Source organism: Phyllobates terribilis, unplaced genomic scaffold (genome assembly GCF_046119375.1).
Source record: "Phyllobates terribilis strain yellow unplaced genomic scaffold, ASM4611937v1 Scaffold_8__6_contigs__length_399053987, whole genome shotgun sequence".
Taxonomy (NCBI): Eukaryota; Metazoa; Chordata; class Amphibia; order Anura; family Dendrobatidae; genus Phyllobates; species Phyllobates terribilis.
In genome coordinates this window covers 166,419,940-166,438,233 of record NW_027362768.1, presented here as the reverse complement: position 1 = coordinate 166,438,233, position 18,294 = coordinate 166,419,940, and positions in this window count along the sequence as shown.

The window sequence follows — 18,294 nt, the reverse complement described above, 5'->3', positions numbered from 1 at the left end:
ACTCTTCCAAGGGGCATTGATATTGTCTTTTTATTCCACTGTGACCCCCACGTCTCTTCCAAGGGGCATTAAATCCGTCTTGCTAAGCTACTGCGACCTACACCACTCTTCCAAGGGGCACTAAAACTATCTTGTTAAGCTACTGCGACCTCCACCACTCTTCTAAGGGGCATTGATATTGTCTTTTTATTCCACTGTGAACTCCACGTCTCTTCCAAGGGGCATTAAAACTGTCTTGTTAAGCTACTGTGACCTCCACGTTTCTTCCAAGGGGCATGAAAACTATCTTTTTAAACCACTCTGACCTCCACATCTCTTTCAAGGGGCATTAAAACCATCTTGTTAAGCTACTGTGATCTCCACCACTCCTCCAAGGGGCATTTATATTGGCTTTTTATTCCACTGCGACCTCCACCACTCTTCCAAGGGGCATTAAAACCGTCTTGTTAAGCTACTGCGACCTCCACCACTCTTCCAAGGGGCATTAAAACCGTCTTGCTAAGCTACTGCGACCTCCACCACTCTTCCAAGGGGCATTAAAACTGTCTTGTTAAACCACTCTGAACTCCACGTCTCTTCTAAGGGGCATTAAAACTGTCTTGTTAAACCACTCTGACCTCCACGTCGCTTCCAAGGGTCATTAAAACCGTCTTGTTAAACCACTCTGAACTCCACGTCTCTTCCAAGGGGCATTAAAACCGTCTTGTTAAACCACTCTGAACTCCAAGTCTCTTCCAATGGGCATTAAAACCGTCTTGTTAAGCTACTGTGACCTCTACGTCTCTTCCAAGGGGCATTAAAACCGTCTTGTTAAACCACTCTGAACTCCCAGTCTCTTCCAATGGGCATTAAAACCGTCTTGTTAAGCTACTGTGACCTCTATGTCTCTTCCAAGGGGCATTAAAACCGTCTTGCTAAACCACTCTGAACTCCACGTCTCTTTCAAGGGGCATTAAAACCGTCTTGTTAAGCTACTGTGACCTCCACCACTCTTCCAAGGGGCATTGATGTTGTCTTTTTATTCCACTGCGACCTCCACCACTCTTCCAAGGGGCATTAAAACTGTCTTGTTAAGCTACTGTGACCTCCACCACTCTTACAAGGGGCATTAAAACTGTCTTGTTAAGCTACTGTGACCTCCACCACTCTTCCAAGGGGCATTAAAACCGTCTTAAGCTACTGTGACCTCCACCACTCTTCCAAGGGACATTAAAAGTGTCTTGTTAAACCACTCTAAACTCCACAGCTCTTCCAAGGGGCATTGAAATGTTGTTTTTAATTAACTCTAACCTCCACGACTCTTCCAACGGGCATTGCATTTCCTCCTAATTTTAGTCAGCTTTAGCTTTTCAATGCAGAGGCGAACACTAAGGGAGACCCACTCCCCAATAATGGGTAGAAGGTTTTTAGTACGCTGTAATCCACGTCTGTTTCAAGGGGCATTGCAGTTCCTCATTATTTTTGGAAAGCCTTCCATTAACTGCTTAGGCCAACAGTGTACAGGAGACCCAGTTGCTATAAATAGAAAAAACAGTTTAGCTAAGGCCCTCTGACCTCCATGTCACTTCCAAGGGGCATTGGAGTGCCTCAAAATTTTTGGTAGGCATTGCACTCATTGTATGCCCTATAACTGTGTAGCCGAACCGCTCCTTTTGGTACAGAAACATATCCTACAAGACATGTGTGGTTGACTGGCCTGATATTGATGTGAATGGTCCCTGTTCCTCCTGCACTTTCTCCTTTGCCACCACCTCATCCATCATTCATCACCTGAAGCTTTGTTTTAACGGGAGTCATAGAACTGGGATAGTAGCAGGAAAACATCCAGCAATCCTCAGAGGAGGTAGGATATGCACCAAAATGCTGACCACCTCAGGCCTAGACGCTACTACACTGTGTTGTGAATTATTAGGCAAATCAGTATTTTGATCACATGATACTTGTTATACATGTTGTCCTACTCCAAGCTGCATAGGCTTGAGAGCCAACTACCAATTAAGTAAATCTGGTGATATGCATCTCTGTAATGAGGAGGGGTGTTGACTAATGACATCAACACCCTATATAAGGTGTGCTTAATTATTAGGCAACTTCCTTTCCTTTGGCAAAATGGGTCAGAAGAGAGTTTTGATGGACTCTGAAAAGTCCAAAATTGTGAGGTGTCTTGCAGAGGGATGCAGCAGTCTTGAAATTTCCAAACTTTTGAAGCGTGATCACCGAACAATCAAGCGTTTCATGGAAAATAGCCAACAAGGTCGCAAGAAGCGTGTTGGCCAAAAAAGGCACAAAATAACTGCCCATGAATTGAGGAAAATCAAGCGTGAAGCTACCAAGATGCCATTCGCCACCAGTTTTGCCATATTTAAGAGCTGAAACGTTACTGGAGTATCAAAAAGCACAAGGTGTGCAATACTCAGGGACATGGCCAAGGTAAGGAAGGCAGAAAAACGACCACCTTTGAACAAGAAACATAAGATAAAACTTCAAGAATGGTTCAAGAAATATCTTAAGACTGATTTTTCAAAGGTTTTATGGACTGATGAAATGAGAGTGACTCTTGATGGGCCAGATGGATGGGCCAGAGGCTGGATCAGTAAAGGGCAGAGAGCTCTACTCCTACTCAGAAGCCAGCAAGGTGGTGGTGGGGTACTGGTATGAGCTGGAATCATCAAAGATGAACTTGTGGGTCCTTTTCGGGTTGAGGATGGAGTGAAGCTCAACTCCCAGACCTACTGCCAGTTTCTGGAAGACAACTTCTTCAAGCAGTGATACAGGAAGAAGTCAGTATCGTTCAAGAAAAACATGATTTTCATGCAGGACAATGCGCCATCACATGCATCCAACTACTCCACAGCGTGGCTGGCCAGTAAAGGTCTAAAAGAAGAAAAAATAATGACATGGGCCCCTTGTTCACCTGATCTGAACCCCATAGAGAACCTATGGTCCATCATAAAATGTGAGATCTACAGGGAGGGAAAACAGTACACCTCTCGGAACAGTGTCTGGGAGGCTGTGGTGGCTGCTGCACGCAATGTTGATCGAAAACAGATCAAGCAACTGACAGAATCTATGGATGGAAGGCTGTTGAGTGTCATCATAAAGAAAGGTGGCTATATTGATCACTAATTATTTTGGTTTTTGCTTTTGCATGTCAGAAATGTTTATTTCTAAATTTTGTGCACTGATATTGGTTTACCTGGTGAAAATAAACAAGTGAGATGGGATTATATTTGTTTTTTATTAAGTTGCCTAATAATTCGGGACAGTAATAGTTACCTGCACAAACAGATATCCTCCTAAGATAGCCAAATCTAAAAAAAAACCACTCCAACTTCCAAAAATATTAAGCTTGGATATTTATGAGTCTTTTGGGTTGATTGAGAACATAGTTGATGATCAATAATAAAAATAATCCTCTAAAATACAACTTGCCTAATAATTCGGCACACAGTGTACATACATGCGCTTGCATTCCAAGGAACAGAAAGCTAAGGAGATGGATGGCCTCATGATCATGAATAATTTACTCTTTGTGTAGGAGGCCGACCACTGCTGCTGTCTACCTTCTGAACTTTGTGTTGAAGCCTGATTGACCCAGGGCCCGCAATCCTCTATGACTGGAGGACGTGTTGCATCCCAGTCTCCAACTGTGTCCCGGCTTCCACAATATTAACCCAGTGTGACAGAGTCAGTCAGATGGACCATCCCTGGCCACATTCACTTGTCCACATGTTTGTGGTTAGGCTGTCCTTCAAATAGGGGCAGCTGGGGACCGTGTGTGGGCACCCGGCCACGGGGCGGCTGGTGTCCGAGTATGGACACCCGGCTGGCCCCTGGTGGCTGGGGACCAAGCGTGGACACCCGGCCGCTGGGCGGCTGGGGACTGAGTATGGATACCAGGCCCCCGACGCAGCCATGACGTGGTGGTCAGATTCCGCCTCCACATGCCTAAAAGGCCCTATTTCAAGTGCAAGCAAGCAGTATGGTATTGCAGCCTGGGGGTGGGTGGGTGGGTGGCAGGCTGCATACTTGCGCTTGCATTGCAAGGAATGGGGGAGGTACAATTGAACACTGCCCTGGGACAAGGACTTGCACAGGGATAGTTGCAAGTCTGCATCTTCTGATGCGGCAAGGATCACTTCTGATGGGCACACTTTTAGGCAGTGACCTGGGTGTCAGAGATGCTTCCAGGGGTCTTCCCCATGCTGTTCCCATGTCTTTTCAGCACTGTATGTGACGCGCCCCCTGGGTTGCGTGGGGAACCCGGAACTGGACCTTTTTGTAGATGCTTGGGGTTGTAGTCACCATGGCGGTGACCCGGTCCTGTGGCTCAGGGGGGTCAAACTAAATGGCAGTCTATATACTAATGTCCAACTACGCCACTCGTGGATTGCAGTCAGGGTGAACCGCTGCTGCAGGGCAGACCACTGAGGCTGGTGTTGTGGGTGCAGCAGAGTGTAGTACAACTCCCCACGGGAGCAGTATAGCCTCAGGGCAGTAAATGGGGATGTTGGTGGTGATGGTGCACGGGAGCAGCAGTAACCACACGGAGCCTGTCATGCAATTCAGGGTCTTTACTGTTGGTGGTATTAAGGGACCCGTCCGGAATACAGGTTAACAATGGAGGCCTGGTCAGTCTGAGAGCAACTGGGAAATCCCGGTGGTCAGGGGGAGTTTGTAGGCCTACCGTGCTGACTTCACTTTCTTGGCTATCCTGCTGTAGTGTAGTGGTAGCCCATGTCTCTGAGTGTACCGTGTTGTTCTCACCCGTATGACTGGCGACTCGGGCCTTCCATACCTCTCACCCCTCCGGGGCAGTAGTGGTCCCTCTCGTGTGGCTGAGCCTCCGGGCTTCCTTGGGCCAGAGGACTTGAAGTCCCCTGCGTGGTGGTTTTCTGCTGCTGGGCTTATAACCCTCACAGCCTCGGACTCCAGTGTCCTGCTTGACAAGTCTCTGGCCAGGACGAACTCTTTTAGTTCCCCTCCTAGCCTCGTGTTCCTCCTCTGCCTACAGGGACTCCTCAGCCTGCTGCTGACCTGTCGCTATCCGCAACTTGTCTGGACTCTCACTGTTCTCTGGCTTCACTAGACTCTCTAACCCCGCCCCAGATCCAGATTATAAAGGGCAGGTTTCTCCCCTCCCTGGACTGAGACAGGAGGTGCTGCATGCTAATTGTCCCCAACCAGGGAACCTCCCACCTGCTCTCAGACATGACATTTCTGCCACTGTGGCAACCAGACCTCGGGGTGCCACATATGCATGTGTTACACAGCACATGGCCAGATAAGGTTGTAAAATGTTAAAATGACATTTCCCGGTGTATGCATTTGTCACGGCTGAAGCAATACAAAAGTGCAAAAACGCATAAAAAATGCTACTTGTGAACATAGCCCAAGGTGTGGAGGAGTAATTTTGTTTTTGGTTATTTATTTTACCTTATACAGAAGTCTTTACCATGGAAAGGATGTTCCTTACAATATTTCCCAGGAAAGCAGTTTCAGTTTTGTTTTTGAACATTTTATTGTGAGCCCGTAAAAGTGGCTTAATACCTCTGACCACGTTGTTGACAGCAGTGACCTGGGGGTCAGAAATGCATCCTGGGGCGATCACCATGCTGTCCCCATGTCATTTGAGCACTGTCACTATTGTTTTGGGCACTTTTTAGGCTTTCTACAGACTGCCGTGGGTGCCGCCGCAAAAATGCTCGGGTCTTCCATAGACTAACATTTGGCTCGTTGCTCGGGTCGAGCACCCGAGTATTACAGTGAGCTCGGCCCGAGTTTCGAGCACCCGAGCATTTTAGTGCTTGCTCAACACTACTTATATGTGATCCGTGTGATGGAGAAAACAGAGTTTTACATACCTGGCCTGTAGGTAAGTAGTTTGAACAGCAAACTGCTGTGAATTGCTTCACTGACACATTGAAAGAAATTTTAAATGGAGGCCAGAAATGGCAGTATTTTCTGACAACGTATATGTGATCCGTGCGACGGAGAAAACAGAGTTTTAAATACCTGGCCTGTAGGTAAGTAGTTTGAACAGCAAACTGCGGTGAATTTCTTCACTGACACACCAAAGGAAATTTTTAATGGAGGCCAGAAAAGGCAGTATTTTCTGACAACATATATGTGATCTGTGCGACGGAGAAAACAGAGTTTTAAATACCTGGCCTGTATGTAAGTAGTTTGAACAGGAAACTGCTGTGAATTGCTTCACTGACACACTAAAGGAAATTTTTAATGGAGGTCAGAAAAGGCAGTCTTTTCTGACAACGTATATGTGATCCGTGTGACGGAGAAAACAGAGTTTTAAATACCTGGCCTGTAGGTAAGTAGTTTGAACAGCAAACTGCAGTGAATTGCTTCACTGACACACCAAAGGAAATTTTTAATGGAGGCCAGAAAAGGCAGTATTTTCTGACAACGTATATGTGATCCATGTGATGGAGAAAACAAAGTTTTAAATACCTGGCCTGTAGGTAAGTAGTTTGAACAGCAAACTGCTGTGAATTCCTTCATTGACACACTAAAGGAAATTTTTAAAGCAAAAAAAAAGGAGCATGGACCGCACATCCAAAAATCATACATTTGATCTAATGCCTCTCGGCAAAAATATATATAACTGAACATGAGGTTCTTAGTTTAACATTCTGATCAGACTGTATGAAGCCCACTGCCACGTCACGGCAAACCTTGTAGTGGGTCCTAACATTTTTTACCTGAACGGGAGCGGAGCCGTGCGCCAACCACCGCCACAGCGACAATGCACCAGCAGGGCGGGCGGCCTGGTGCCTCACAGCACCCATGCTGCAAGACCGAGTCCCCATGACTCCAGGCCACGCCGCCCCACAAGCACAAAAGCACAGCAACAAAGGCCGACACACTGCACCAACACCATTATCTGTCCTTTTTTTTCGGATGTGCACTCCTCCCATTTGGCACAGGCGATTTTAATTAGCAGGAGACTGCAAAGAGGGTCTAGCCTATTTTTGCTCTCACTTGAGAGCTTGTGGAAGGTGAGTCACAATGCTCCTTTCATGTGGTGCTGGTGCAGTGTGTCGTCCATTGTTGCTGTGGCTTTGTGCTCGTGGGGCTGCGCGGCCTGGAGTCATGGGGACTTGGTCTTGCAGCATGGGTGCTGTGAGGCACCAGGCCGCCCGCCCTGCTGGTGCATGGTCTCTGTGGCGGTGGTTGGCACACGGCTCCACTCCCGTTCAGGCAGGAAATGTTAGGACCCAATACGAGATTTGCCGTGACGTGGCAGTGGGCTTCATACAGTCTGATCAGAATGTTAAACTAAGAACCTCGTGTTCAGTTTTATATATTTTTGCCGAGAGGCATTAGATCAACGTATGTTTTTGGAGGTGCTGTCCATTCTCTTTTTTTAGCTCAAAGGAAATTTTTAATGGAGGCCAGAAATGGCAGTATTTTCTGACAACGTATATGTGATCCGTTTGACGGAGAAAACAGAGTTTTAAATACCTGGCCTGTAAGCAAATAATGAGGATTAAGATCCAAAGAAAAGTATTCCTGGCCCCTGAGACCTGGGCCTTTGTATAGAAATATCTAACAGCAGCAGAAGGCAGAACTGGAATGGAGCCTCTTGTGCTATATGCACTGCAGTCTGCTATATACACTGCCTGCCTGCCTATACACCCTGCCTGCCTGATATCTCTGCGGATGGATTAGTCCTCAGAAGGACTGTTTGTTAAGATGGATATGTGTAATGTATGGTTTTTCTCCCTACACTACCTAATACACAATCAAATCTCTCCCTGACGCAGCAGCAGCTCTCCCTACACTGTCTGATCTGGAGTGACTGTGACGAGCATGGTGGCGCCAGGTCTGAAATAGACCCGATGACGCTGTGCAGCTAGCCAATCACTGTAATGCCACAACCACCATGGCTACGGCATTACAGTGCATGGCAGGCAATCACTGCATGTGTCATTGGCTCTCTAAAGAGCGCCAAACATGCAGGGAGGGGACCCGAGTTCCGCCCGAGCAACCCGGAAATAGTCGGCGAGTGCCGAGCATCTCGAACAGTGAGATGCTCGGGCGAGCACCGAGCAGTAGCGAGCATGCTTGCTCATCACTAATGTTTATCCTTTTATTTTTCTAAATTGTTCCTATATTCTATGTTTTTTTTTCCTAATATATTCCTATTGAAGCCATGGGCCCATTTTTTTCTCTACCTGCAGTCACCATTAGGGGGTGCTTCGTAGTTACTACAATGTTGAGGGGTTCAGTTTATGCCCACATACGGTAAGCTCCTACTAGTGGTGGCTGCTGAAGGAAAGTTATCACTTAAAGAGGTTAGCTGAGCCTCTTTTCAACAATGTGCCTAAGCACTAAAAGGCAGGTAGATGCTAACCTAACCTAGTTGATACAACCTAACTACCTGCCTGTTGTGCCCTGTGCCAATCACTGCCGGATCAGAGCAGTCACAGACCACTCCTGCCGGCGATTCAGTGGTTCCCTCTGATGTCACGTCAACAGAGCAGCAACTTCTTTTTCGCTGTGCTCTGTTGATGGGGTGTAACTGCCGAAGCAAGCAGTTACACCCTGTAGATATAGAGCAGCCCGAAAGAAAAAGAGCTGCTCTGTTGACATGAAGCAGTCGAATTGCTGGCAGGAGCTGGGTACAACAGGAAAAAAGTCTAGGGAAAGGGAGAAAGGGAAATGTTCATCTCACCAAGTGCAGCAAAGTTAAAGCCTCAATCATGGGAATGTGGTGCATGGACTCCAGACCGGCATCTGGGCAACAAGCAAGAAGAAAAAAAAAATGAGCGTGTGCCTGCATCCACTCAATGCTTGAAGATTAAACATGACTTAATTCAAAAGTTAAAAAAAATATATAAAAAAATGGGTGAGCAGTCCAGGATGAAGAGCTTTTCAGCTTGAAACGCGTAGACCCGTTTCCTTTTAACACCATTTCCCCCCCCATGTTAACACTCTCTCCTTCCCATCCATTTTTTGATATTTTTTAATTTTTCAATTAAAAGTCATGTTTTAATCTTCATGCATTGAGCAGACACTGGAACTTCCACCACTACCCATTTTTTCTTCTAGCCAGGTACAACAGTTAGTCAAAGGCCTCTGTTAGCTTTTAGGCTGATAAAAAAATATATTCATGGATAACCTCTTTAACTCTATGTAAATGTTGGTTGATTTGGAGCTGTGTTTTAAACCTATTTTTGGATGTAAAAACAACATGGTGTTAAAACACAGAGATTCATCTTAAGCGTTTTGCATTTAAAATTGATCAATATTATTACCCAAAACTGTTGACAAATACTCACAGAGTGTAAAAACATCTATTCTTGTGCCTTTGGCTTGAGCACATTGTAATATAACCCTAGATCCCTACTTCATAAAATCATACCCCTTTAAGCCTTTATCTTGGCTATTGTTGGTTCTTTGAGCATTGAGTTGTGTAGATCGAGTAGTCCGATTGAAAGAGAATGCATATATTTTGGGCTAAAAATAATATTTGCAATTGGGTTTCATTAAAAATGTTGCACAGTTTGCCTTCGGTAGTCTCCTTTTTGCACTGCACACCACAGACCACATCAAAGTTGAACGTGCAGGAAAATGAAAGTATATATAAGCCAAATGATGTTAATGTTTTAATTAAATCCAAATGCAAAACATATTTTAATGTATGCAGCTTAAATAAATAACATTGTCTCCAACCTGTACATCCCCTTGAAACATATGATCAACTGTTGAATTCTAGATTGGTGGTCCTCGGGTCTCCAAACTAAAAACAAAATTTAAAAGTAAAAATTTTTAGAGGGATGTTAGCTACCTGGCACCTGGGATTTGCCTGCCCATCCACTTTGTGCAATTCATCGTAGGATCTCTTAAGCTTTCTTCTAGTTTTAAACAGTAACCATCTTTTTATTATTTTTTTTTTTTTTCATATATCAATAGCATGCACAAAATTTTGTAATACATTTTATTATAGAAATCTGCTTCTTTCTCCTCCAGGACTCACTCTCAAAATTCTCAGTTCACAAGTAAAATATGTCTTTAGTGAATACAGATTTTCCCATTACTGAGATAGAAGAGTTGGTGCTCATAAAGCTCTCAGGTTAAATGTGAACCACAGAGACTCAACAGGGCAGTACTTGGGGAGCACAGGCCAAACAGGGCAAACAGCCAAGTTCATAATGCATGTTTACCACAATAGATATCCACTCAATAACCATGAATCAGCCAAAAGGTCTGAATCAGAAAGATTCCTATGGTTATTATGTTGCTGTATGTTTTTCAGTATTCAGTATTCTTGCATACATTGTATACCAGAACATGAAATGGCAATCATTAGACTATTATTGATAATTGATCTGTCATTATGCTGTTATAACTGGCTATCATGTGTTATTATGTTCTATGTGAAATAACAAAGGAGGTTACTCCAGGACAGAGACAAGTATTATGTAACAAGAACTCTTCCTGCAGCATTCCTATGAGGTTACATGGTTTCCAAATACTCACATATCAAGCTATGCAAATATAGCAGTTATACTTTACACGTTCAGTCCTGTAGATGGGGCTACAGAGCTTAGAGTTATGATGACCTGAATTTTGTCTTAAAGGGATATAGTCTTCTTGTTACATCAGTCAGTCTTCCTCAACTTATGACTGCAAAACTACAACTCCCAGCATATTGGGGGCTGACCACTAACACTATAAAACATTTTCTACACAATCTACAGATACCATGTGGGAAAGGCCTGGAACTTGGCTAAGAGTTTTTTGAGGACTGACATAACATATGCTCCTCTATGATGTTGTTTTGTAGCGGTGGTGGGGGGATGACTATGGCCCCTAGTTCTAGCAGCAATCATGGGTATCTTATTAGCCAAAGTGCTCACAAATCTAATATTTGTCATCTATTCAGTAGCTAGGGGGGAAAAGTTTTGGCTGGTATGTCCCTTTAAAAGATACCCAAACTGCATCTCTTCAGTCTTTAATATATTGGAGATTGCTCACATTATCTCTATTTTATTAAAGCTGGTCATGATTTTGTGGCACTTGCTAGTATTAAGTATTATAAGTATTAGAGGTTCTCCTCCTGTACTTGTTAGTGCCGCCTTCTTCACAGACCGCACAGAGCTGCACTTCTCAAAACGACCAGATCTGTCCATCCCCGTGTGCAGTGTTTCTCCATAGGAGAAGGCTGATGCACAGGTCTGCTCACATGTTTCTCCATCAGCATCCATTGTGTGAACAGAAGAGCCGCTGAATCAGTGAGTAAGAGGGAGAACATGTAATCCTTATATATTAGTGTCACAAATCATGTCAGCAACATATGGTTGCAATCAAAACTTTCAACCCTCATTGCAAATTAAATGTATTAGTAAAATTTACAAACTTACTGCGGTTTGCAATAAACCAATGAACCAGGAAAAATTTGAGTACCTCAACACAACTAATATAACAAGTTATCAGGACAGACAGGGGTGACACCAGGGAGATCATACAATATCCCACTGCTGTCGTCACTTTGTCAGGAGTTGTCAGGGATTTGCACACACATGATCCCACTTACTCACTACGTAGGTATCGGCAAGCGAGCAGAGAGCATATGGCGTACACACCTCCGGATTCCAATGCATGGAATATGTGTATATGCCCGAGTACGGTCACTACCAGCGTCACAATAACCCACCACGCTGCCACCACCAATCAATTTTAAAATATAATACAAGCCTGATCAGACGCCTGCTTTTGGTAGTGTATATGGCTTTGGGGGAGGAACAATTACACGACAAAGGAAACAGGAATATTAAATTTTATATTTAATCCAGTATTTATGAAAAATATACAAAAGGTTTTACAGAAGGAGACATTACAATAGAGAATATAGTTACACAAATAAAATGCTATCAAAGAGCTTACTATAAGGTTCGCAGAGACAATTCAGTTTAGCTGGAGGGAAGCACTCCAATGCCCGTTCAGCGAACGTGACCCGTGCAATACATAAATATGTAACTTCCAACATGAGTCCTGACCCATCTTTGACTGGGTCTTTTATGCCGAAGGGAGAAACTGCCCACACACCCCCTGTGATGACATCACGTGGGCTGGGCTCCAGCCTTCATATTTTTATTAAAATCTCTAACTTCTGGTGTCAGGGACATCGGCGGGATCACACAATATCCCACTGCTGCCATCACTTTGTCAGGATTGAGTAGGGATTCGTGCACACACGATCCCGATTACTCACTACGCAGCTATCGGCAAGAGAGCAGAAAGTGTATGGCGTCCACACCTCTGGATTCCAACGCATGGAATATGTGTTTTCGCTCCTGTTACTGCCAGCTTCACGACAGCCCAATTAATATTATTCACTGCCACCACCGACTCAATCTGAAATATAGTACAGGTCTGGTCGGACACCTGCGTTCTGGTAGCATATGGCTTCGGGGGAGGGAACGATTACAAAGCAAAAGAAACAGGACTATTAAATTTCATATTTAATCCAAAAGGGAGGCAGTCTTTAGGAAAAATATACAAAGATTTTACGAAAGGAGACAATACAGTACAGAATATACAGTTTACACCAAAATAAAATAGGATTAACTTACTATCAAGACCGCAGAGACGACTCAGTATAGTTGGAGGGGAGCTCTCCTATGAACGTTCAGTGAATGTGACCCCTTGCTTATGAAACATATACTCCGGGCAATGAGTACTGACCCCCCCTTCGACTGTGTCTTTTATGCCGAATGGGGAGACCTGCCCACACACCCCTTGTGATGCCCTCACTTTGGCTGGGCTCCAGCCTTCATATTTTTATTGGCATATCTGGTTTCTGTGATAATTTGGTTGATCGCAGAAGCCCGAAAGTGGTACCATATTTTCCATTATGAATTTACCTTTCTCCAAAGACCACACATAATCTAGCTGTGGTCTGTCATTCAGTACTTTTGCATTACCGCTCCTCGAAGGGGCATACAGCTATGGAAAATTATGCACATTGTTGACCCTGCCACTAAAAATATGGGCCCCATTATTATCGGACATGTGGAACTTCAGATATTCCATATTTCATGTCGGTGTCAAAAATCCTGGTGATTGCATGGGATGACCTGCTTCCTGGTGTCCATGCCTGCTCCCATTGCCCATAGCACTTATGCTGGCTCATTTTAGGGGATCCTCAGAAGCATCACCCCGCGTCGTGAGGTGGCTGAGTTCCTCTTTCCACCACACACATTTTCATTATGCATCACATTGACATAACTGACCATTACATCACATGACATATCAGACCTGGGAGGGTTGTTAGGAATGTATCGGGCAACCAACTGTCCCAGATCAGTTCCCAATAGCACGTTAGTGGGGAGATTCTTCGACACCCCCACTTCCCGTAGCCCCCTCCCTGCACCCTAGTCCAGGAAAGCTCGGGCCATCGGTATGGGACGACGAACACCCCCAAACCCGGTGACAGTCAGGGTCTTCCCAGGAATGAGTTCTTCTGGTAGCATGAACTCAGGATGGATAAGGGTACGTTCTGCCCCAGTGTCCTTAAGGCCAACAGTAATGGTGTTGCCCACAGTAACCGGTTGTAAGTTCTCACGGGCCCTGCCAACCGACCCACTCACAAAAAGATTGGCTGCTGTATGGTCACAAATATAGCACTTACAGCAGTCAAATGCAGGCCGGGTGCTGGAAAATGGGGTAGAACCTGCTGAAGGACGGTTGGCTGGAACATTGGGGATGGCTGTTGGCTTAGCCACTGCCAGCTGGAAAGGGGGTAACTTCTGCACCTCTGATGTGTGGTTGGCCTCATAGGCATCCGCGATCTGGGCTGCTTTGGCAGCTTCCTTTGGCTCCCAGTCAACTGTTGCACTTCCACTGGGCAAAGACGAAAAAACTGGTCCTTCACCATCAGATCCTTCAGGTCCTCGAAGGTGGTGACTGACAGTCCTTGGAGCCCCTGTTCAAAGTTGGTCCTGAGCCCATCTGCCACATCGTCGTAGCTGTCATGTGGTCCACTCTGGAGGATTCTGAACTTTTTCTGGTAAACTTCTGTAGTTAGCTGGTACTTTTTTTTATCAGGGCCTGCTTGATGGCCTCGTAGTGTCCATCTTGATCTCGAGGGAGAGACGCAAACACATCCAGAGCTTTCCTCTGAGCCCTGGAGTTCAGTACCTGGCCCACTGGTCCGAGGGCAGCTGGTACTGGCTGCAGGCTTTTTCAAATCCTCACAGAAATATGTTCAAGTCTCCGTCTTTTTCCATTAAAGGAAAATGCTCAGGATGGGGTTTAAAGCTGTTTGCACTATTAGACTCACGGGTCTGTGTGGTGGAGGTCAGCAGCTGGATTCGGGCTAACTCCAGCTGGTACAGACGCTCGTCTTAGGCCCGTTGCTCAGCTCTCTCAGTATCTCGCTCAGCAGCCTCTTGTCAGCTTGGGCCTGTCACTCAGCAGCCTCTCGGTCAGCTTGCGCCTGTTGCTCAGCAGCCTCTCGGTCAGCATGAGCCCTTTGCTCAGCTTGCTCCTGGAATTTCAAGATCAGCTGCAGTCGTTCGTCATAATCATCTGCGGTGAGCTGCTCCAAGGCCATCGGCAGGTGGGAGTCCACACTACCCTTGCTGCGGGTATGGCTAGCAATCACAGGTGGGACCCCTGCAGCAGCGCCATCCGGGCCTTGGCTGGCTGGCCCCTCATAAGGGCTCTGCTGTCAGACTGGCTCTGCGGCACCATGCAACAGTTCAGCAATCATTTGGGCCTTGTTCTTGCCTGTGGGGTCAATCTGTCTCAGCTAACAGAGGGCAGTGATAGTGTCCTTTGACTGCTGGTGATGCCAGCGCTCTCCACATGTAGCCATCATTGCCAAATAAAAGATAGGACAGAAAAACAAGAGAAAGGAGGGGATGCAACTGCTACAGGTACAGCACTGTCCTTGATAAAAAATATTAAAACACTGATTCTGGTTCCTTAAAACTTTGCATAGAATTCTCACAAGAACTGTGCAAGTCTTCAGTGACAGGAATGATTGCTCAATCCAGCGACTGATGTTCTGTAATATCCCACTGCTTGCCACCAATTTGTCAGTAAGACAGGGGTGACACCAGGGAGATCACACAATATCCCACCGCTGCTGTCACTTGGCAGTAGTTGTCAGGGATTCGCACACACACGATCCCACTTACTCACTACGTAGGTATAGGCAAGCGAGCAGAGAGCGTATGGTGTACACAACTCCGGATTCCAACGCATGGAATATGTGTGTACGCCTGAGTATGGGCACTACCAGCGTCACGATAACCCACTTATTATTATTTGCTGCCACCACCTATCAATTTTAAAATATAATACAGGCCTGATCGGACGCCTGCTTTCTGGTAGCGTATATGGCTTTGGGGGAGGAACAATTACAGGACAAAAGAAACAGGACTTTTAAATTTTATATTTAATCCAAAAAGGAGGCAGTGCTTCTGAAAAATATACAAAAGGTTTTACAAAAGGAGACATTACAATACAGAATATACAGTTACACAAATAAAATGGGATCAAAGAAGAACTTACTATAAAGATCGCAGAGACAATTTAGTTTAGCTGGAGGGAAGCACTCTAATGGCTGTTCAGCAAACATGACCCATGCTACACATGTAACATACCTCGCGGCGTCCTTGCATAGTGGTCCATCTCCCACTGTGCAAGAGCGCGCACTTGATCTCCAGTCCAGTTTGCTAGCCTGGCTTCCTTCCATGCTGTCTGTTTGCCTCTGTGTCTGCTGCTTAAGGGCGGCGCCCGATTACTTCCTGCTTTTTGTACCTGCTGCAGACACACCCCTTGTGCGTCCTCAGCCTATTGCTGTCTGCCATCTGGTATTTAACTCAGCTGCTCCAATGAATCCCTGCCTGAGCATTGTGTTCTGTCAGTTGGCCTTTGGTCACTGATATGCCAGGTCCCGTTTATGTTTCCTGCCTTCGGTATCAGTTCCCGTGTCTGAACTGTGTCCTGTCTGTATTATCTTCTAGCCTGTTGTCTTCTGCCTATCCTGGAGGCTATATTTCCAGGCCTGTGTGAACTCGCTCCTGCCTGTTCGTTCCGCCTTCTAGGGGCCGCTTACCTAGACCCGCTCCTGTATCGTGCTGCTGTGTCTGTTCTTGTCTGAATACTCTCCTAGCCTGTTTTGTTTTTCTCTATGGCCATACTTTCCCTTTTTCTGCAGAGTCTGAACTCGTACCTAACTCCTGCTCGTTGTCACTGTACTTCCGTTTGTGAGTTTGTGGTCCACTCGCTACTTCTCTGCAAGTACCCTGTGGGTATCTGGTTCTGCCTTTCCCTTCTAGTCTGTTCCGTGTGAACAGAGCCCTGTCTCTACCGCGTCTGCGGTTTTCGCTTTGCTCAGCTCTGTCCACCGCATCTGCGGTTTTCGCTTTGCTCAGCTCTGTCCACAGCGTCTGCGGTTTTCGCTTTGCTCAGCTCTGTCCACCGCGTCTGCGGTTTTCGCTTTGCTCAGCTCTGTCCACCGCGTCTGCGGTTTTCGCTTTGCTCAGCTCTGTCCACCGCGTCTGCAGTTTTCGCTTTGCTCTGCTCTGTCCACCGCGTCTGCGGTTTTCGCTTTGCTCAGCTCTGTCCAGCGCGTCTGCGGTTTTCGCTTTGCTCAGCTCTGTCCACTGCGTCTGCGGTTTTCGCTTTGCTCAGCTCTGTCCACCATGTCTGCGGTTTTCGCTTTGCTCAGCTCTGTCCACGGCGTCTGCAGTTTTTGCTTTGCTCTGCCCTGTCCACCGCGTCTGTGGTTTCGAATTTGTCTCCCAGTCTGTACTGGACCCTACCCAGCCTGCGCTCTAGTCTGCCTGTTCCTGTATTCTCCGGTGTGGGTTAACAGCCGTGTCCGGAGTCTGACCTGGAGTAGACCCTGGTTCCTCTGCGTCGTATGCCGTCGTGCGACCTTGGTCGGATCGGGCAGATACTTAGTTACGCCCCTCCAGGCACTCTCCGTTTCATGGCACAGTGGAATCACTACATAAACACGCACACGCCAGTCAGTCCGGGCGTGTGCATTACAACACATACATATGTAACTTCCAACATGAGTCCTGACCCATCTTTGGCTGGGTCTTTTATGCCGAAGGGGGGAATTGCCCACACACCCCCTGTGATGACATCATGTGGGCTGGGCTCCAGCCTTCATATTTTTATTAAAATCTCTAACTTCTGGGATAATTTATCACTGGTTGATTTCAGAATCTTGCAAGTGACGCCATATTCTTCATTACAAATTTACCTTTCCTTAGAGACTACACATGGCATAGCTGCGGTCCATTATTTTGGTACTTTTGCACCATAGCTCACCAGGGGGGCATACAGCTATGAAAACATAAGCGTATTGTTCCTTAACTGACCCTGCAGCTAAAAATATGTGTCCCATTATTATCGTAACCATAGAACTTCTGATATTCCATACTTCATGTCGGTGCCGGCGAGACTGCAAACTTCTGTTGAGCAAATGGGGGATGCCCTGGGGGTGAGAGAGAATTCTTTTGAAGCCAGGAACTACATCCTTCTCACCTAGGTGTATATTTATCACAGGCTGGTGCTACTAGAAAATACACTCGTGTATTAATTGGGTTTGTAGCTCCCTTTGTACTAGTATTTGCCTATTAGCCACTTCTCCTGTGTGTGGTAATTTGCATAGTGGCAGCTCTTTAGATTGCAAGTTTTTGTGCTCTGACAGATGGTCGATAAGGGAGGGGGGGAGTGGTTTGGGAGAAATTCTTAATATTTCTATGACACAAGTGGTTTCTCCAAATTTAGCACAAAATTAAACAAAATAAAACCGCTTTTACTGGCTACTGCAGTCTGCAAATTATTCAACCCTTTACATCTTTAGTACTTAGTAAAGCCCCACTGGCTGTTATGACCTGCTGCAGACATGACACCTAACAAGACACCAGCTACTGGTAACGTTCCTGAGAAATCTTAGCTTTCTCATTACGAGCAATGGCCTCCAGGTTACTAATATTGTCTGCAATAGTGGCTGCAAAAAGACCTGCAGCAACCTAAGGGACAGGGGTTTCAGTTTGTGCAGTAAGGCTAGGGTCACACAACAGTATAAAAAATCAGTCGGATTTTTATCCAGAAAAGTAGTAAAACATTTTCTAACTTGTAATCTGTGTACAGTCAGAATAATCCATTTTTTTTACTCAGCAGTTATTAATCATTTACAGGACCATTCACAGTTTCCTATGTTACAGAATTGCAATGTATCCAAAAAAATCAAATGTTGTGGCTCCGTATAGCATCCGATTACTTTTATCAGTCAGA